The following is a 21,966-nucleotide window of genomic DNA, read 5'->3' as shown; positions in this document are numbered from 1 at the left end:
ATTTTACAGGACTTGAATTTAAACACACACACAAAAAAAAAACACAATGTGAAAAAAAACCCAGTGAAATTTACGGTAAAAAAACATCAGCTTGGTTGCGAAGTATTTTACCTTAAAAAATATGGTAGCAACCATACTTTGGACTTGAATTTACGGCAAAAAACAAAGAAAACATCAGCAGGACTTGAATGTGTGGTAAAAAAAAAAAAACATCAGCTGTGGTTCCCCAGTACTTAACTATAAAAAATACAGTAGTAACCTAGAATTTACGGGACAACCCTTATATTTCATTAACCGGTAAACGTTATCATTCAATTTAAGTATTACGGTATTAAGTATTAAAATCTGCTTCCTTTGAAATATACTGATAACCACCATAAAGCATTACCAGCTTCACTGATTGACTTTATTTCTGTCATAAATCAGTTCTGTTTTGAGAATTAACAGAGGTTTAGATGTTGATGATTTATTGTTTTTTTTAAGTTACCATGATGATGATTAGTGACTGTCATCCAGGACCAGGGTGTTTCTGTGTGTTATGATGCTATTAAGTATTAAAATCTGCTTCCTTTGAAATATGCGGGATTTTGGAAGTACACTGTAAAAAACAAAAACCTTACCATTCCATTTACCGTTACCGTAAATGTTTTACATCATTGAACTCAAATTTACGGTGAAAACTGGCAGCTGTGGTTGCCAGTACTTTACTGTAAAAAATGCAGTAGAAATATTTATGTTTCACGGCATTGAACCAAAGTTTACGGTAAAAAACTGGCAGCTGGTTGCAAGCAATTTACTGTAAAAATATGTTAGTAATATTTTAGGTTTTACGGCAGTGATCTAAAGATTATGGTAATATACTGGCAGCTGTGGTTGCCAGTACTTTACCGTTAAAAATAAGGTACAAATATTTTCATTTTACGGCACTGAACTAAAGTTTACGGTAAAAAACTGGCAACTGGTTGCAAGTGCTTTACCGTAAAAAATACAATAGTAATATTTTAGGTTTTATAGCATTGAACTTCAGTTTATGGTAAAAAACAAAACAAAAAAAAACTGCCATCTGTGATAACCACCATAAAGCATTACCAGCTTCACTGATTGACTTTATTTCTGTCATAAATCAGTTCTGTTTTGAGAATTAACAGATTACTTAGTATTAATTAAGAACACATACTTAATACTTAATTAATACTTTGGCTGCTGTAACTGTGTTTATAAGACATGTTGGTTATGGCAAGAAAATCAGAGAGAAAATTATTCAGGTGATGTTGGTTATGTATTGATGATGACATAGTCATCATGTAGTGGCCTGGTTCACTAAGCTCATATAGAGTCTTATCTTTGATTATATGGGTCATTCATTTTACATTACTGATGGTAGTAGCCCTATGATTCTACAGCATGTGATCCATCAGTGTTGTGATAATCTGAAGAATTTTAAAAACATTGTGCACAATAAAGGTTTGAACTACTATATCTTTCAGACACACACAGACATCAAGAATCAGCATATGAATTTCAACAACGTTGATGATAAAAGTGCAGTGCATAATGGGAGCCATCAATCAAAACTCATCAATATCTCCTAATATGTATTGCAGCATGAATAAATTATGCTGAATTGCCTTAGAATTTTCTTTTATTATTATCTGCTTTTTTTGCTGTTGTTTTTGTTGCAACGTTTTAGTAGCTTGTTTTGTGATGTTCAGAGTTTTATCTGATTATTTTGTGGATTGTCACCATTGTTGAGATTCAAACGGTGTTTGTCTCTGCTGGCTCGCATGCGGTAGGGTCACAGAGCTATATTCAAAAACGTGGAATGTATTAGTAAATGTATAACCTCTGGTAATTCTCAATAATAACTTTTATGACAAATTGGTTTGTAATACAATATTTTTTAATTACAGGCAACCACAGATGGCAGTTTTTTTTGTTTTTCTTTTTACAATAAACTGAAGTTCAATGCTATAAACCTAAAATATTACTACTGTATTTTTTACGGTAAAGCACTTGCAACCAGCTGCCAGTTTTTTACCGTAAACTTTAGTTCAGTGCCGTAAAATGAAAATATTTGTAACTTATTTTTAACGGTAAAGTACTGGCAACCACAGCTGCCAGTATATTACCATAATCTTTAGATCACTGCCGTAAAACCTAAAATATTAATAACATATTTTTACAGTAAATCGCTTGCAACCAGCTGCCAGTTTTTTAACGTAAACTTTGGTTCAATGCCAGTTTTGAGCCAGTTCTAAAATAAACGACAGCCGCCAGTTTTCACCGTAAATTTGAGTTCAATTATGTAAAACATTTACGGTAAGGTACGGTAAATGCAATGGTAAGGTTTTTGTTTTTTACAGTGTACTTCCAAAATCCATACATTTAACATTTATTTTACTAAATGAAATGTGCCGTGAGAGCTATTACAGTTTTTTCACTGTATACAGTAAGGGTACATACTGTTAAGCAATTAACATGACTTATCCGTTGCTTTTTTACAGTTTTTTTCTGTTAAAATTACTAAAATGTTTTGCAGTGTATAGAAATAGCACAAATTATGAAATATTTATTAAGTAAATTAATATAAATACAATAATATTATTATATTATTTCCCATCTGCCTTTCTGCTGTTATCTCGGGACGCTAGTCCCGAGGTAAATAGCGTTCGTCAGCTCCAGTTTGTATCCAGCCTCTCACGGAGACTTCAGATGCCCCAACGCCTGTGAAGAGACGACTCGACGCCTGTGAAGAGACGACTCAAAGCCGGCGATATGTTATGCCATAAATTAATACTTGATTAACTAACTGTATTTTTCTATGTACATTTCCGAAATGCAATTTCTGTAAAGCTGCTTTGAGACAATGTGTATTGTGAAAAGCGCTATACAAATAAATTTGAATTGAATTGAATTAATATTACAATAATATTCATATTCTAATATTCTTTGTTTAAATTTTTTAGAACTAGGCCTACTTCATTTTTTTATTTAATATTACTCACTATTAACTATATACATCGTACAGAATCTGAAATATTTATTAAAATAAATAATACAAATATAGTAATATTAATTAATGTTATTTACAATAATTATATAATAATGCACTTTCTTTTACACTTTTCACAAACCTAAAATGTTTAATTTATTATCGCTATTACCTAAATAATGCAGAATTTGAAATATTTATTATTTTTAAAAGGTTTAATAATATTAAGAAATACCATTTACAAGAATACTATAATAATGTTCTTTGTTTTATTTTTTTTCCAAATGCTACAATTTTCAGTTTATTACCAGATGTAAGTTAGAAATCCCAAATTTGGTGTGAACAGGAGTTGAAAAAATATCCCACATCATAAACAATTAAAAACAAGTAATAACCGAAACAAACCATGTTCACACAACTGCTTGCCCTGGCTTTATTTGTGACTTAAAAGCAGTGACTATTTGCTGACTATTCGGCACATAAAACTTTCATTCGACACATTAATGCTGCTGAGTGGATTAATGTGCAGGGCGAGGGAGCTGGTTCTAACGGACACTGGAAGTGAAAAGCTGTCTCATGCTTGATTGGACCTCACCTCCTTGCAAACTCATGCAACCTGGCAGAGTGAACTCTGACCCCCGTCTGCGCCTAAGCTGTAGTGACACGGTCAAGGTGACATGGAAGAGCAGAGCTGACTGAGGGAAAGGCTGTGCGCTGGTCTGTAGCCCAACGTGGTCACATTAAGAGTCCACCAGTAAATAATTCAGACCGAGCAGTCGCAACAATGCAAACATGTTGTTATTAGTGTTTCGCTTCAATATTCATAGCGGCGAGAGGGGATGGGGTGCTCGGAAAGTAGTGATGGAGGGTAGTGATGCGTTTATGCGTGTGTGGTCTATATGTGTATTTATGTTTGGTGGATTAGGGGGTTTGCACAGTGCAAGGCCGTTTTCCTTCAAAGCCATGGGCACCTAACCCAGTTTAAAGAAACATTCCAACTTTAATGCATATTAAATGCAATTGACTGCATTTATGGTATATATAATGCTGATTACCACAAGATAAATAATTTCTTATAAAAAAAAGCTTTATGGCAAATGGCAATTTTTGGAAGAGTTTAAAAGCAGTAGCTATTCAGTAAAAGTAGTAGTATTTAAGCTGTAAATATGTTTAAATAAGTTTTCCAGTTGTTTTAGGTTTATGGCAATGCATTGTCATGGTGACAAGGTTGTAAAATGTAATATATCTTTACACAGACAATGTCAGTTAGCGATATTTTACACTACAGTCAGGGTAACGCATCTTATGTCTGTACACTCTATAGAAAAGGTTCCATATGGAACCTTGAAGGGTTCGGTCAGATTTAGTTTTAATTAACAAAAAAGAACTTGTTAAACATGAAAATAATATTCAACCGATATATTGGCCGATAAATCAAAATTTTTGAGAGCCTGATTATTACAAAAACAAAAGTCTCACAATTAAAAGCCATGTCCTTACCACACAATTGTAATGTTCTCATTATAATTTAATGTAGCCTATGACAGCCTATCCAATAATACTTTAAGCAGTTCAAAAACATAATTGGAAACAGTTCGCATCAGCTGATGGAAATAATCTATTATTTATTGCCTTTATACTGGCCTAATTTTCTTATTGGGTCGATAACAATGACAAAAAATAACATATATCGGCCACTACTGATATTGTGGCCGATATATCATCCATCCCTATCTTTTTTTTTCTTTTTTAAATGGTACTTTTGAAGTTTTTCTTTACAAATCTGCCCCATTCGCTTCCTTTGTAAGTGTCACACAGTAACTGTCACACAGAGAGAGAAGTGGTAATTCATTTTTGTGGCAATCAACATTATGCCACTAATGCTGTCAATTGACAGCTTAAGTTGTATTGAACCCATAATGTTTCTTTAATTCACTGAGATTCCGAAGTCTTTTCGATCTACATAGACAAACAGGATTTCATTTGATACACAAAATAAATTCCACTACTGCAACTTTCATTCTCATTATGCCATTTGCCATGCTCTAAATATGCTCCAACACATTCTTCAGCTAAGCCGTTGCCAAGCTGCTTAGGAAACGCTACAAAACCATATACAATGTGTTATTTAACTTAAATATCATGGAAAGAATAATCTTTCCCAGATAAAGATCCAGTACATCTCAAATATAGATTAGGGAGTGTATTTTTTATGATGAAACTAGAGATATATCCAGTGCTCTGGATTCGACCCACCCCCATACAAGCAGAATCCAGATCCCTTCATTTTTCCCTGAGCTTAAGTCTCAATCAAACTTGCTCTGTGCCTTATTTTTTTAATACAGAGTCTCAGCGGATTAATCGGGTTGCTGAACTGAGCATCAGCAGCTGCTCCTTATCCTTATCACTGCCGTAACGACCGACCAGCCGTCGCCTCCCACAGAATCCTGCGGGGACCTGAATTAATACTCTGTATAATTCCACACAATCCCAAGAAAAAATCTCATCCTGCTGCCAGGCCACTTGACTTGTGTGTTCCAGTGGTCTCTGGATGGCACCGGCAATCTCTGTAATCATTCAGTAAGCCTCTGTGCTGCTCAGTTCAGCTGCTTCTTCAGAGCATTAATAAAAGAAAAAAAGAAGAAGAAAAAAAAGAGCAGAGCTGGGGTGCACTGTGTGTCAAACATGTTTATCCTGTCCAGTAATTAAAATGGGGTCACTTGACAGTGCTCCCGTATGTAAACACATGAATAGACATGCAAACAAACACACATATGGACCATGATCACCAAAATGAGTTATCGACACCATGTCTTTCAAAACCATTTGAAGAATTAAACTCATCCATTAAGACGAGTCTGTTTTCTTGTCAAACAATCCATGTCAAAGAAAGTGTAAAGAAGAAGAATATCTTCTCATTTATTTGCATTTATTAAAAGACAATAATAGGAAAATGTAATTTAATATTATTTCATAAAATGTGATATTTCTATTGTTTATGAAATATTGTTGTTTTTGTTGTTTTGAAATATTATTTAAAATATATAATATTTTTTATTTGATCAAACTTTTGAAATGTTTTGATTGTGCTTTCATTCTTCAAAACGAATGTAAGGGTGTAAGGAAATAATCGATACTTTTAAGTGTGGGTTAACTGACCAAATACTTTTTGGAGCTATACTGTATATTATTCATAGCCTATTCATAAAAAAACACACACAATGACTCGGTGTATGTCTCAAAAATACTCTATGGCTGCTTTCAAAACTATTTGCAGACATAAGCACACCCATTAAGACGATTCAAGAAAGTGCGGAAAATTGTTAGATTTGAAAAATATTATCTGCTCATTTACTTACATTTATATTGTCCCTTTAAAAACAATATTATACCAAACAGATCTGCGTGAATGTGCCACCATCAGGACTTCCTACACCTGGTATAGAACCCAGAAGAATAATTCGTCTCTGGTTCCTTCAAGATTTTCCAAAGGTTTTTTTTTTTTCGATTCATGTGTAAAATAAAGCCTGTGGTAAACATCTTTAACACCTCATTTCTTTAGGCCAAAACGCGGAAGCGATTTAGCATTTTAGCACTTCTGGTACCATCGTCCTGAAGTCAATGGGTTTTTTGAATGGGGTTCTTGTTAAATGGCTGAAATAAGGTATGTGGTGAACACAAGCTCAAGATACTGTCACGTTCCCTTTCGAGAGGTCTCTCCTATTGCGTAAGTAGCTTACGCTATGGGAAAACTCCTTTTCTCGAGAATATTGAAGTCTTTATGTAAAACGCATTGCAGCTGCACAGCTGACAGCAATGAACGAAGGCAGCTCGGTCATTGGCTGTGCTGCGGCAACTTGCTCGAACCAATGACGGGGCGACTCTGAATGCGCGACCAATGAGCGCGCTTCGCGCCCGCGCGCGTCAGAGCCCGCCAAGATGGGCGTGGCCAAGAGCTATATATTGGGCGCCCCGTCATGAGAGTTCTTTAGATTTAATCTCCTTCAGCGAACACCTTCTTCGCTGGATCCTCCGGATTATTGAAGCTTCGCCGTCGAAAAGCATACCAGCGGGATTTGCTACGAGGACGTCGGCACCTTCAGCCGCCTTCTAACGCGATCCTACTGAGCCATCCGGCGTACTGCTCACGCAAGTATTTACATCTGTTCGCTCTGTGACACTTGTAAAAGAGCAAATTTTCCAAGGCGTTGTTTCAAATGCCTTCCTGCGCGTCGTGCAGAGACCTTCTCCCGGACGGGGATCGTCACATCATCTGCGCTCGCTGCCTGGGCCGGGACCACGCAGAAGCTGCTTTGACCAAGGGCGGATGCCCCGAATGTGACGACCTGGGTCTCTCCGCACTGCGGGCTCGCCTCGCCGCTTTCGCCGTGAGCGAGCCCATCGCCGCCATCCCTCTGTTCGAGCCGCGCACTAAGAAAAAGCGCCGCTCACAGAGGCTTCCTGAACCTGAGCTCAGTGACGTCACGCCGAGCCAGTCTCCGCGTGCTTCACCGCCGCTCTTGCCTTCCCCACCGCCGGTTCAGTTCACCCAGCCGGACCCACACCCCTCTAGCAGAGCGGTGGGCCTTGTGACTTTCGGCGCGTCCGAGGACGACGGGGGAATGGATGACAGCTTGTCAATCGACGCTGCATCGGACGACTGGCCGGGCTCCACTCTCGACCCCGCCCCGTCGACGCTAGCTAGCGCGAGCGGGGGCTCCACCATGGATAGCGAGATTATCCGCGTTCTCTCTAAGGCCGTGGAAGACCTCGGGCTCGATTGGTCTTCTCCCGAAGAACCAACCCGGAGCCGACTGGATGAGTGGTTTCTGCAGGGGCGCCAGCAGGCCCCTCGGCAAAGGCCTTCTCCCTTCTTCCCGGAAGTTCACGACGAACTCACCAAGTCGTGGAAAGCCCCCCACTCTGCGCGCCTAAAGCCTTCTTTTTCTTCCTCGCTCTCCTCTGTGGACGGCGCGAAGGAAAGAGGCTACGAGGGAACACCGCCCCTCGAGGAGGCCGTGGCCAATCATCTCTGCCCGCCCTCCACCACCGGATGGAAAGCCAAAGCTTCCCACCCCTCGAAGCCCTGCCGCACTACTTCAGCTCTCGCCGGTCGCGCCTACGCCGCCGCCGGCCAAGCTGCATCAGCGCTTCACTCTATGGCGGTACTTCAAGTGTTCCAAGCCAAGCTTCTCCGCTCTATGGACGAGTCTGGCCCCGAACCCGAAGCCTTTAAGGACCTACGCAGCGCGACTGACATAGCCCTGCGAGCCACGAAGGCCACCGCCCAGTCTATCGGCCGTGCCATGGCTAATTTGACTGTTCTCGAGCGCCATCTGTGGTTGACTCTGACTGAGATGAAGGACGCGAATAAGGCGCCATTTCTCGACGCGCCTATCTCCACCAGCGGGCTGTTTGGACCGGCGGTTAAGGGTTTCGCCGAACGCTTCACTGAGGCCCAGAATGCTTCACAAGCTATGCGGCATTTCCTGCCTAAGCGCTCCAGCTCATCGCAGAGCAGACAGAGGCCGCCGCAGCCGCAGCGGGCTAGAACAGCCCCCACCGCCTCTCAGCCCGCGCCTCAGGCTGACGCTCGACGCCGCTCGCGCTCTCACAACCGCAAGCCGCCTTCTGAGCGACGGGGTCCTCGGCCCAAGATTGTGCTGAACCCCGAGCCTCGAAAGCCGTCCTAGCCACAAGAATGAAAAGAGAGAGTGCGTGTCTCGCAAAAGCCGGACCACTCTCTCTGCAAAAGCTCAAGCATTACCCAGTCCCCTTACAGGCGGCTGGATATGTTCATACAGCAGTCAATGGGCCAGTCACAGAGCTCGCTCACCTGCAAACAAACGCCGTTTTTACGGCGACGCACAGAAAACACAAAAAGAGTCTTTTTCTGCCTGTGTCACTAAGGGTTCACATGTCCACAAGGTGTGCATTCCCAGATACTGTCAAAACAGTGCCAAATTCATTCCCAGCTCAAGCTGCGCACCCCATGAATGTAGATCACGTGCCTACGGTCATGTACGCACCACTACACACAAGCACTGTTCACACAGTTATAAATTCATCCCCAGTAAAAGCGGGAAACATTATAAAAGTGACGCGTGTGCCTACCACTGTTTATGCACCCCTTACAGTGTCAAACACAACCCCAGCCCAGGCTGCGAGTTTTACAGACACAGCGCGCGCTGCTGTAATCACACACGCGCCCATTCACTCAGCTGCTCAGCGCGCGCCCGCGCCTCTGAGAGCTATGAGCTCAGGCGATTCGCTGGCCGGGTCCCTGCGTCACAGCGGCCCGCCCCTAGCCTGTATTCAGCCCATATCTGTACACGCAGCGGCATGGGAAAATATTCCAGATATGCCGAAATGGGTATTGAATATAGTAAAGCACGGATACTCGCTCCAGTTCGCTCGCAGACCACCACGTTTTACGACTGTGGTCGAGACGAAAGTGAGAAAAGAGTGCTCACATGTTCTACGCACCGAGGTGCGCAAACTAATAGAAAAGGGCGCTGTGGAAACTGTTCCCCCCTCTCTGAGCGAGGCAGGTTTTTACAGCCGCTATTTTCTCGTCCCGAAAAAGGATGGCGGTCTCCGCCCCATCCTAGATCTCAGACACCTGAACAAAGCACTAATGATTCGCTCGTTCAGAATGTTAACAACCAAGCATATCCTCGCGCAAGTACGCCCAGGAGATTGGTTTCTCTCAGTGGATCTGAAAGATGCTTACTTTCACATTCCAATAGCGCCTCATCACAGGCCGTTTCTGAGATTCGCTTTCGAGGGACAGTCGTACCAGTACACAGTACTTCCGTTCGGCCTGTCCCTGGCTCCCCGTACATTCACGAAATGTATGGATGCAGCACTTTCCCCCCTAAGGCGAAGGGGAGTGCGAATACTGAATTATCTCGACGATTGGCTGATTCTAGCACAATCAGAGAGTCAGTTAATAACACACAGATCTTGGATTATCAGCCATTTAGAATGCCTGGGTCTAAGAATCAATTTTGCAAAAAGCATACTATCTCCCAGCCAGAGGATTTCTTTCCTGGGAATAGTTCTAGACTCGATGCAAATGACAGCGCGTCTCTCATCAGAGCGCGCGCTCACCATCCGGCGCCTTGCAACATCATTCAGGGCGGGCGCGCTCGCCCCCGTCAAGCGGTTTCAGAGGATGCTCGGTCTCATGGCCTCAGCATCGGCGTACTCCAGCTAGGATTGTTGCATATGCGCCCTCTCCAACGCTGGCTCAAGAGCCGCGTCCCTACTCACGCGTGGCGTTCGGGCCACCTTTTAATCAGAGCGAACCACGGCTGTATAAAAGCCCTGACGCACTGGAAAGCCGCCGACTGGTACCAGTCAGGCGTGAGTCTGGGTGTGAACACAAGGAGAAAGATGATAACGACAGATGCCTCCAAAATAGGTTGGGGGGCCCTTTACGAGGGCAGGCCTGTCTCCGGCTTTTGGTCAAACCCGGAGAAGCGCCTACACATAAACTGTCTGGAAATGAAAGCGGTCGCTTTGGCTCTCAGAGCCCTGCTCCCACAGCTGAGAAACGAACACGTCTTGGTCCGAACGGACAACATGACGGTAGTATCGTACATAAATCGCCAGGGTGGACTCAGGTCGAGCTCCATGCATTCAATGGCCAGGAGACTCATTTTATGGTCCCAGCACAACTTGCGCTCGCTGAGAGCAGCGCATGTGCCAGGTACCCTGAACCAGGGGGCGGACATGCTATCCAGAGACAAAATTCTCCCAGGAGAATGGGCTCTCAACCCGCTGACGATTCACTGGTTATGGAAAACCTTTGGCAAAGCGGAGATCGACCTCTTCGCCTCCAAGGAGAACGCGCACTGCCCTCTTTTCTTCACGAAAAGCATGGATGCGCTCGCCCAGAGCTGGCCGAGCTGTCCCTTATATGCCTTTCCCCCGATCGCGATGCTACCGCAGGTCATCAGTCAGGTCAGAGAGGAGAAAGACGCAGTGCTGCTGATAGCCCCACTCTGGAAGAACCAAACATGGTTTCCAGATCTGATGCAAATGCAATCTGCACCACGGCCGATTCCACTGAGGCCAGACCTCCTCAGTCAGGCCAACGGGATGATATTTCATCCCCGCCCCGATCTGTGGGCCCTTCATGCATGGCCCCTCAACGGGTTCCCAGGAACCTCACGAGCGGAGCACTAAAAACCATCGCTGAGGCGCGGGCGCCCTCCACGAGACGCTTATATGCCCAGAAATTGTTCAGTGTCTGGTGTAATGCCAAGGGCCTGAACCCTGAAACATGCGAGATTACGAACGTACTAGCTTTTCTACAAGGGCTTCTGGAGGCGGGCCGCGCCCCCTCCACGCTCAAAGTATATGTGGCGGCCATCACAGCATCACACGACCCTGTAATGGAACGTCCATTGGGAAGAAACGACCTAATTATTCGTTTCCTAAGGGGCGCTAGGAGGATGAACCCTTCACGCCCCCCCTCAGTGCCGATCTGGGACCTAGCTACTGTCCTAGACGCTCTTAAAGGGCCTCCGTTCGAACCACTCCGAACCGTGCACCTTAAACAGCTCTCGCTCAAGACTGCGCTCTTGCTGGCACTCGCCTCGGTCAAGAGAGTGGGCGACCTGCACGCGCTTTCGACAAGCGCTGCCTGCCTAGAATTCGGACCTAACGACTGCAGGGTCGTCCTTAGACCGAAACATGGGTATATTCCTAAAGTGCTCACCACTCCCTTCAGAGCACAGGTTATCTCCCTAACTGCGCTATCGTCCCCAGCAGACGAACACGACGCTAATCTACTCTGCCCCGTTAGGGCTCTCAGAGTGTATTTGGAGCGTTCTGCCCTATTCAGACAGACAGAACAACTGTTTGTATGCTTTGGCGGCCGTACGAAAGGTTCCGCCGTTTCAAAGCAGAGAATCTCTCACTGGATAGTTGAAGCTATAGCGCTGGATTATGAAGCTAAGGGACTTCAATGCCCCTGGGGAGTCAAAGCACACTCCACCAGGAGTGTGGCTTCTTCCTGGGCATGGTCGAGCGGGATACCGATCGAGGATATTTGTGCGGCGGCAGGCTGGGCCTCACCGTCCACATTTATCAGGTTCTACAACCTACAGGTCCCGACACTGCATTCCAATGTACTATCAGCATGATGCTAGTTGAACTACGAGTTCGTATCTAGATTATGTATGTGCTTGTGTCACACTGAGCGCCTTCTAGCCGCTCTGTATTCTTTCCCACATATAAAGCTCGCCTCTGCCGGCTAGTTGGATGATAACTTTGCTTTTTTAGCTCAGGCACCTGCCTCTGGCTATCATAAGGCGAAGTTCAGCACGCACGGCGTTTTGCATGGTGTTCCCATAGCGTAAGCTACTTACGCAATAGGAGAGACCTCTCGAAAGGGAACGACTCGGTTACTAACGTAACCTCGGTTCCCTGAGAGGAGGGAACGAGTATTGCGTAAGCTGCCGTGCTTGTGCTTGGTTAGTTCGCTTCAGTCGTTTTAACCTAAAGAACTCTCATGACGGGGCGCCCAATATATAGCTCTTGGCCACGGCCATCTTGGCGGGCTCTGACGCGCGCGGGCGCGAAGCGCGCTCATTGGTCGCGCATTCAGAGTCGCCCCGTCATTGGTTCGAGCAAGTTGCCGCAGCACAGCCAATGACCGAGCTGCCTTCGTTCATTGCTGTCAGCTGTGCAGCTGCAATGCGTTTTACATAAAGACTTCAATATTCTCGAGAAAAGGAGTTTTCCCATAGCGTAAGCAACTTACGCAATACTCGTTCCCTCCTCTCAGGGAACCGAGGTTACGTTAGTAACCGAGTCGTTTTATTCTACGGCATAAAATACATCGGTATTATCCTACTTCCATTTTTTAAGCTGTTATGTGTCTTGAAAAAGGCGTTTGCTAACAAGTGGCTAAATGGGACTAAAGAGGCAGTCGAGGTGATTGCACATCATCAGCTGAATAGGTAAACTAAGTATAACTTTCCGGGAAAACGTTTCCTTAGATAAAAACTGAAAGAGTTGCAGTCATGTGGCTGTGGTGTAGTTAGTTTAAAGCCTTCCTTTAGCTTTTTACTTCTGGCGACTGCATTTAGGCTTCGAAATACATAAAAGTTGGGTTCATCTGTGAAAATTATCTTGATGGAAAAAACATGTAAGTATCATAAACTTTTGTTGATCACAGAGCTTTTTTTTTTTTTTTGGTGATAATCCAAAAGACTATGGAAAAATTCTGTTGGGTTTTTGTCGAGGAAACCACTGTGATGCTAACTGCGATTGGCCTACAAAGTGACGTCATTCCTGCACCACTAAGACAACACCACGACAACAACTAAAAACGCTGTATTGTGCTTCCAGGCCAGTAGTTGGCGATGTCACTTTTTTCTAAAGAAATACTACGCGCCTATAGACTGAACACGTAATCCGCAAGCGCATGACTTCACCGTTTTCACAAATTCATGTTTTTGTAGTTTACACGGAAACAATAACAGTATTGTTTTCAAAAACGTGTACTTACGGGTAGTTTACACGGAAACAATAACAGTATTGTTTGTAAAACGGTTTTCAGGCCCCCAAAATGCCTGTCGTGTAAATGAACGACCTAATGATATGTTTACATGACAACGATGTACTAAAAACGGAAATGTTTTTCCTTTGGGATGTTTTTGTATACAGGTGACACAATTGTCCCACGGATCCATGAAAACGACTAAAAACGCTGTATTATGCTGCCAGGCCAATATTTAGGGTTCAGTTTGTAAGGAAACACAACTCGCCTATAGATTGAACACGCAATACGCATGCACGTTGCACCGTTTTCACACACAAAAAAATTCAAATAGTTCCCTGCAGTTTTTATTCTGTTCTAAATATGTGCATTAGACAGCAGATACAGTTGCATATGTGCATGGACAAACATGCTATATATCTGACCTAAATGTATGTCTTCAGGAGGAAGTGAAAATGAGAGTGTGTCTTTGTGTCTCGTCTCCGCTGTGACATAATCAGAGCCCCAGATTTATGAGCAACCAGATCCCTTCTGAGGCTTAGCTCTGTAAACAACTTGGATCAGGCCACAGATTTAAGAACATGTACCACTTGCACTTGGTACTTTTGGTCAAAGAAGATTAGACATGACAATTTTTAATTTGTTTCTGAATCAGTTTTATAAGTCGATAATGCCTCCACTGTCTTTTTATAGCATAGGGTCTGAAATTCTTATAAGAAGAAGCCAAATCAGGGTTTGAGCAATCAGAGATGAGAACCAAAAGAGAAGAGGATCATGGGAATCACTGGCACATTACAAATTAAACTGGTGCAAATTAAGAATCCTGCAACAATGCTGTTGTTGCTCAAATGAAACTTTAAATCTGTACCACTCATAAATAAAAACAACATCACACCGATTTGAGGCAAACACACACACATTACAAATTGCATGAATTTAATTTATCATCATATATAACAAATCCAAAACATTTTGAATAATACAATATATACATTTAATTTTATATAGCAAATAATATATTATTTTAATATAATATGCAATATATAAGATTATAAAAATATATATAAAAAAATTATAATATTGAATGTAAATATATGTAATATCAATATATGATATATAATTATATAAAATTAAATATATAAATATATAAAGTTTTATAATTTTGTCTTTAGAAAAAAATACATATACAAGAAATGTATATAATTTTAAAGACAAAATTATAAAACTTTATATTTAGTCTTAACATTAAATTTTATATAATTATAATATATTTATATGATATATATAATTATATGAAATGTTTTATATATTTTTATAATCTTATTCAATATTAGATTAAAATAATATAATATTTGCAATATAGAATGAAACGTATATATATATATATATATATATATATATATATATATATATATATATATATATATATATATATATATATATATATATATATATATATAAATATATTGATATATCTTATTTAATATTTTGTTAAATAATACAAAGCGCTTTGGCCATTGTATACTATACCATGTCTGATTTATAATCAAACAATATAAACACTCTTTGGATGTGACTGCATTGTTCAGCTTTCTGATGTTAAAGAACAGCATTCCACTGTGAGTACAGAGAGCATGTTCTGCAGAAGTGAGACTTCAGTCACTACAACCCTGCCCTGAGACACCCGTGATAGCTTATCTTGTAAACTTGAATCTCTGATCCATGCAGACAGAATTATTCAGGCCTGGCATGTATTTAAACGTTGCAAATCTCTCAGGGACCTTTCCCAGCTTTGCCCTCTGTCTCATAAACATTTTCTTATCCTGCATGAGCAGGAGCTGACATCCGATGAGTTTTTCATTATTAAGACCTGACTTAATCGCACTATAAACAGGAATAACACAAAATGACAATGACAATAATAATCATATTTCTGCAAGGATAAGGCAAGGAGAATAATCTTGGCGTGACACGAATGTAATCCCAGCTCTAGCACATTGTCTGTAAAGATCTAAAGCCCAAACATGCACACAAAACCACCTAAATGCTGTGCAACAATTAAACTCTGCTAATGAGAAAAAAAGTGTTTGTAAGCGCTATTCAAATGTGTTTCCATTAAAAATATTGGTTTCAAAATAAATAGTGTGCTGTATCCTTAATTAGTCCCCAGACGAATGAAAGGAACGTTCTCTCTTTAACTGACCCATCTGACAACATATTATGAGGCCTGGAAGGCAATTATAATTTAAACATCAAATAAAAGGCCCCAATCTGACAAAACATCTCGTCACGAGTCCTAATATCTGGGGTACTTCTGAATGGCTGTTGTCGGGAATGTTTTTGACCACATGGAAACCAAATACAACTGATGAGACGTTTAACCTTGCCATCTTGCACCAGAAATTGTGCAGCTGACAAAGACGTGACTCAGGTGCAAAATTTCCATTTTTGGGTTAAATTAGAAAGGAGAGAGCCATAAAGAAGAGGGGTTTCACAAAAACAAAATGTAAAATGTGATACATGTTCTTTTATCTTTATGGAAGGTAATTCTTATACCTAAAACAGAACATAAGGATCATTTCTCATATCATTTAAGTGTAGGTGTATGTAGTTCCCATCAACTCAAGCGAACCCTTGAATGATGATGGGATTATGAAGGAGATCATTTGCATGTTGTAACAGGCACTGTTTTACGGTGAGGAGCGGCACACTCTCTTGTTGTTGCATTCCCATTTATTATGCAAATGAAGCACCGCTTCTTCCTCCTGTCTGAACAATGAGAACGGGCACAGAGGGGGGCATCATCTGGGTCATGCTGGGTTTTAAGGCTCCCGCTTTTGTTTGCTTTTTGGCACGGTCTTGATCTATCAGAGGGTCATTAAACAGTAAAGTAGGACATGCCGGAGCTCCGCCGCCGAGGAAGATGAACGGACCGCTGGAGCTCTGCCCAGGTGGTTGAGTGGATGGTTAGAGATCAATCAATTAGCACATGCAGAAATTCATTTAAATCGGTCCTGACATTGTCAAAGAGCGGCATCGAGCGCTCTGTACGCGACCCTCTGAGCTGAGTGGGTGACGGTGTGTGTTCCTGACGTCTGGAGGTGGCAGAATAGGCACAGATGCTATTAACCCTCAGCCTGTGGATTTGCAAAGCCGCATTGGCCCGGACTCCTCCTCAGAAATGCCCATCTCTGTGTCTGCGTACAAACTCCCCTCCACACATACGCCCAGTGAGGCACATTAAACAAGGGTGACAGGTCTGCTGGTCGGCAGCCAGGCTAATGGCGCCTCCTGAGAACGCAACGCTTTGGCTCTATGTGGACTTGGAGTGTGTGAAATGTTTAAAACATTCTCCCATTACCATCTAAGTCGCAGTCACACAGAAGTGTTGAGACGGCAGAGCAGAAGGAATACGGCTTTGGAAGGCCAAAAGGGCCAAAAGGTGTGAAACTAACGTTGCAAAAGACGTTAGTTTCACACGTTTTGGTGCTGTTGGCCTTTCATATCAAGCAGGCAGGAACAGGAGAGATAAGCAGAGTAGGCCTGTATATGTTCATTTATCGGTTAATTAATGCTTTTTGTTACGGTTACAAGTCATACAGTTTTTCTGAAACAGCTTATTTAATGTGATTACTAGCAAAATATTTGAAAATAAGCAATGAAACATAGGCTTATGTGATGCGATCTGGGTAAACCCGTCAGATGTGCGCTGGTACGTTTTCAGTAAGAAGCAAAATATGAATCAAATGCTTTTCTATTGAATTTGGGGTGAAAGGACTTCGATTCAAAAATCAGTCTAAAAATAAGTCGAATGTCAGTTTTTTTACATTTTATTTACATTACATTAAATTTTACATTAAAGTTTACATTAAATTATTTTTCTATAACATCTTGTCATCTCTGAATATATCTTGGCAAAATTCACAAGTTTAGTGCAGAAAAATAGCGATATAGTGGCAAGCTGAAAAGACTGTCTTTCTCTTTAAGAACACGCATGGTGGAAGTGCAAAAAAAAAAAAATTCACCCACAGCTCTTCTCTTAACACTACAAAGACAGTTCACCTATCAAAATAAACCACATAACATCTAGAATAAATGTATATCAATGCGCATTTACCGCCAGTCCTGTGTAAACTACAACAGTTTTTGTAGTTTTTATATTTATTTTTTAAATAAAAAGTAGTTTAGTAGTAAAAAGTAGTAAAGTAGTTTTTGCCATTTTTTTATTAAATTTTTTTTTATCCAGAACATTATCGTGAGATGCGGAGCACAAGAAAACGCAGTCTGAAGTAGCTGTTTGCTTAATTTAAAAGATCTTGCTTGCCTCTCAATCGTCCAATTTGAAATCGGTTTACACAGGATGAATTTTGAGTTCGTAAGCTTTTGAATGATACCTAATCTATGATAACTACTAAAATATGTGATATGAAAGAAAGGCAATAAAAAAGAGTGCCAATCGTCCCGCTAGCAGGACGTGACAGTTAATTAAACCTGTTTTTCCTCAAAATTCCATTCCCAAAAATCGATCAGCCAACTTCAGATAACCATAACTTTTGTTACCAACAAACGATAAAATAAATAAAAACAGATTTGGAAAAGGCTTGAAACCAGCTTTAATAGTATCAAACCTGTATAATAGGTAAAATGTCACCATGTGATGGGTTTTCCCAGATCGCATCATCACATATGTTTAGAGAATAAGATAATTTTATGTAGGCCTATTTAAAGGGATAGTCTACCAAAAAAAGAAAATTCTGTCATTTACTCACCCTCATGTCGTTCCAAACCTGTATGACTTTCTTGTGTCACACAAAAGAAGAAATTTTAAAGAATGTTCGTTACCAAACAGTTTTGATTCCAATCACTTTTGTTATATTTTTGACTATACAATGGAAGTGAATGGGAACCAAATCACTTGGTCACCAACATTCTACCAAATCTCTTATTTTGTGTTCCAGAGAAGATGGAATATCCTACAGGTTTGGAACGACATGAGAGTGAGTAAATGGTGACAGAATTTTAATTTTGGTGTGGAATATCCCATTAATTATATATGATTTGCTGATTATGAATAAATTTGGGTTATTATTTAAATAAATTATATAAGACTATATGTGCTCCTGTAAGGTGAAATCCACAGATGAGTCTCTGCCTCCACAACAATGATTGCTATTCAGGCATACTCCTGCTGGGGGCAGACTTGAACAAAAAAAACACTGTGGAGGAGAACATGAAAACAAATAGTTCTTCACATCCCATTACATTAAATGAGTGGTTGACTTAGAGAAAGCATTACTATGGCTTTTCAGCTAATGATCAGTGAAAGGGGGTGCCTAACATTTAGAAAATGCTGTTTGTCAGCCTGAGGTAGAAAGCAAGATGTGGGACCTTTCTGAATTTTTTTTTTAATCCTGATACGTGATGTTCTTAAATTAAATAAAATGTATACAAGTAATACAAAATGACATTCCATGAATGGATTAAAGTTTATCCAGTGCAGTGAAGAGCAGCTTGTTTTGGACCAAATGTTGGTTTACAGGTATGGATGAAATTATATTTATAACATGTTTTTGACCATTTTTATATACCTTTCTTTTTGTTGGGGATTGCCCCACTGAAAACTGGTGGATTTATTATATTATTAACCGCTGCAGAACTTTGGTCAGGGAGTCGGAGTCATCAGATAGAGTTTAGCCGTTTATTGCACAAGAGTGACCATATGCACATAATAGTGTACTTGAGATCATTTTTTGTCACAAACTTTATCTTGCACATAAACACTGCACATGAATGTGTGCACGCAATGTGATCGCTCAACTTGAGTAGCTTAGTGAATAGGCAATTACACTGAGTCCGTACATGCTGAAACACTGCACTGCGTTATTTGCATACAACGCAATTTAAAACATCACACACCTTAATACTTAAAGGGAGAGAATTTACAACAGCCGTCCCCACAATTGAGCAGCAAATGGGTAATCAAGGAAATTCTCTAACTGTCTTTGGTGTTACCTTCTAGAGCAGGCAACTGTATCACGAGCGCAACTGGTAAGCTTTACCGTCAATGACAACTTCAACGGTTCGCACACATCCATCACTGCTGGGCAATGTCTTCCGAACTCTGCCTATGGGCCACTGAGCTCTTGGGAGTTGCAGATCCACAATCAGTACAACAGAGTCGACCTCCAGGTTTTCTGAAGCTTAATGCCACTTTTGCAGGGTCTGAAGCGTAGGCAGGTAGTTTCTGGTGAACTGTATCCAGAATTGGTGTGCCATGGTTTGACAGTCTCCTGGAGGGAGTCCCATGTCGCCACCTGAGGGTGAGATGCATCCCGCCGCCCCATTAGGAGAAAGTTAGGAGTAATCGGATCGATTTTGGCAACATCATTTGAGGCATATCCCAGTGGTTTCGAATTGAGGATCCCCTTCACTTCCACTAGAATTGTGGACAGAACATCCTCTGTGACTGCTTGGTTACCAACGGCTACCTGGAGAGCATTCTTTATAGAGCAGACTTCACGCTCCCATATTCCGCCAAAATGTAGAGCGCTGGGCGGGTTGAACTTGAAGCCATGCTACTGACTAATGGCTAATGGTAATGCTAAATGGCTAATGCTAATGACTTCAATTCAATGCGGGTTGAACTTGAAGAACTTTAGACTCCATGCTAAAGAAGGCTTCCCATAGCTCTCTTTCTGCCCCGCGGAGGTTGGTGCCCAAATCTGAACGGATCTCGCGGGGTTGACCTCTTCTGGTTATGAGCCGGCAAGTGCAAGAAGAAAGGCATCGACATCCATCGGATTAAGAAGCTCAATGTGAACTGCCCTGGTTGTGAGACATTTGAAGGTCAGGCCCCAGCGTTTCTCATTCCGCCTTCCTATTTTGACCAGGTATGGGCAAAAGCAGTCAACGCCCGTTGAATAAATGGTGGACAGAGCAGATGGAGGCGTTCTGGTGGAAAATCTGCCATTTGAGGTACCTTTGGCTGCGTTCTCCAACGCTGACAGGGCTGACAATGGACTTGATGGTGCTTGATAGCCTGGCGTCCTCTGAGAATCCAGTACTACCTCCGTATCTCAGAGTAGACTCTTTCAGCTCCCGGATGTAACAGACGCTCATCAAATTCTTGAATAAGGAGCTTTGTTACTGCCTGTCTTGGGTCCAGTACAATGGGGTGGATTTGTTCTGGGTCTGAGTTTGCAAGCCTTCTTAGACGCCCCCCAACTGGTATCATGTTGGTTAGGGGGTCCCACTCTGGAGCGAGGTTGACTAGTCGACTGTGCACAGGAATCAATTTCTGTGCCCGAAGGGCAGCTACCTCTTCCGGGAAGCTCTGAGCTTGACATGACCTCAGCAGGACAGCTTCCGCCTCTCTGTTAGTCATTATCACACTGTTCGATGCGGCTGCCCCTTTACAGGCTTGTAGAGTTGCCCCCACTAACTCTTGCCAGGTCTTCAATTGCGTAACATCGGGGAGGTTGGACTCTTTTTCAACTGCCATTACGGAGTAGCAGGTTAGGCCTTTCAATTTGGATACTACTTCTGACTGTGCAGGTCTTTTAGGCCAGTGCTCAGGGCTCTGTTTCAAGAATGGAGGCCCTTGCCTCCATCGACTGGGCTCGGGTTTTACCTCTCGTTATGTCATCAGCTGGGTTATCCCGCGTATTAGCATACCTCCATGAGCTGTGGTCTGTTAATTCTTGGATCTCGGTGACTCGTGTTCCAACAAACACCTTGTACCAACAGGAGTCTGACTGAATCCACTCTAGCACAGTCATGGAGTCTTTACACAGAATTGTCTGATTGATGGAGAGTGTCAGCTCATCCCTCACCAGTTTGGCCAGCAGAGGTCCAGCTAAGGCAGCACAAAGCTCCAGGCGAGGTATAGACTGCTGTATCTTAGGAGCAACCCGTGATCTGGCCATTATGAAGGAAACATGAATGTCACTGCTGGTTTGAAAGGCCAAATATGCCACTGCCCCGTACGCTCTTTCAGAGGCGTTGCAGAACACATGAAGGGAACTGTGCTGTTCTGCTGCAGTTGTGGATGGCTGGCATGTAACAGCGAGGAATGGAAACTGCAGTAAGTTGTTTAAGCTCACTTTTCCAGTTGGTCCAGGCGGCCTGAAGGTTTGGTGGTAGATCTGGGTCATCCCAGTCTCTCTTTTTAGCCCACAACTGTTGGATAATCACCTTTGCTCTGGTGGTAAATGGTAGTATGAACCCCAGTGGATCATATTGGGATGCCAACACCTGGTAAGCAGCTCTCATTGTCAGTTCTGCATGCTCAATGAGCCGATAATAGTAGCTGAGGGTATCAGCTGCACAATTCCACCGGAGGCCTAATGTGGGCTCCATCAGATCAACACGGTTTTGCACTAACCACTGCTCTGTGGCTGATGACCGGGCTTCCGTCGGAAGATGAGCTACCACCACTGGATGACTGCTAGCCCACTGT

Source organism: Siphateles boraxobius, unplaced genomic scaffold (genome assembly GCF_051911475.1).
Source record: "Siphateles boraxobius isolate OS27281-9 unplaced genomic scaffold, OSU_SipBor_1 46, whole genome shotgun sequence".
Classification (NCBI taxonomy): domain Eukaryota; kingdom Metazoa; phylum Chordata; class Actinopteri; order Cypriniformes; family Leuciscidae; genus Siphateles; species Siphateles boraxobius.
Note: the sequence above shows the minus strand (reverse complement) of the source record.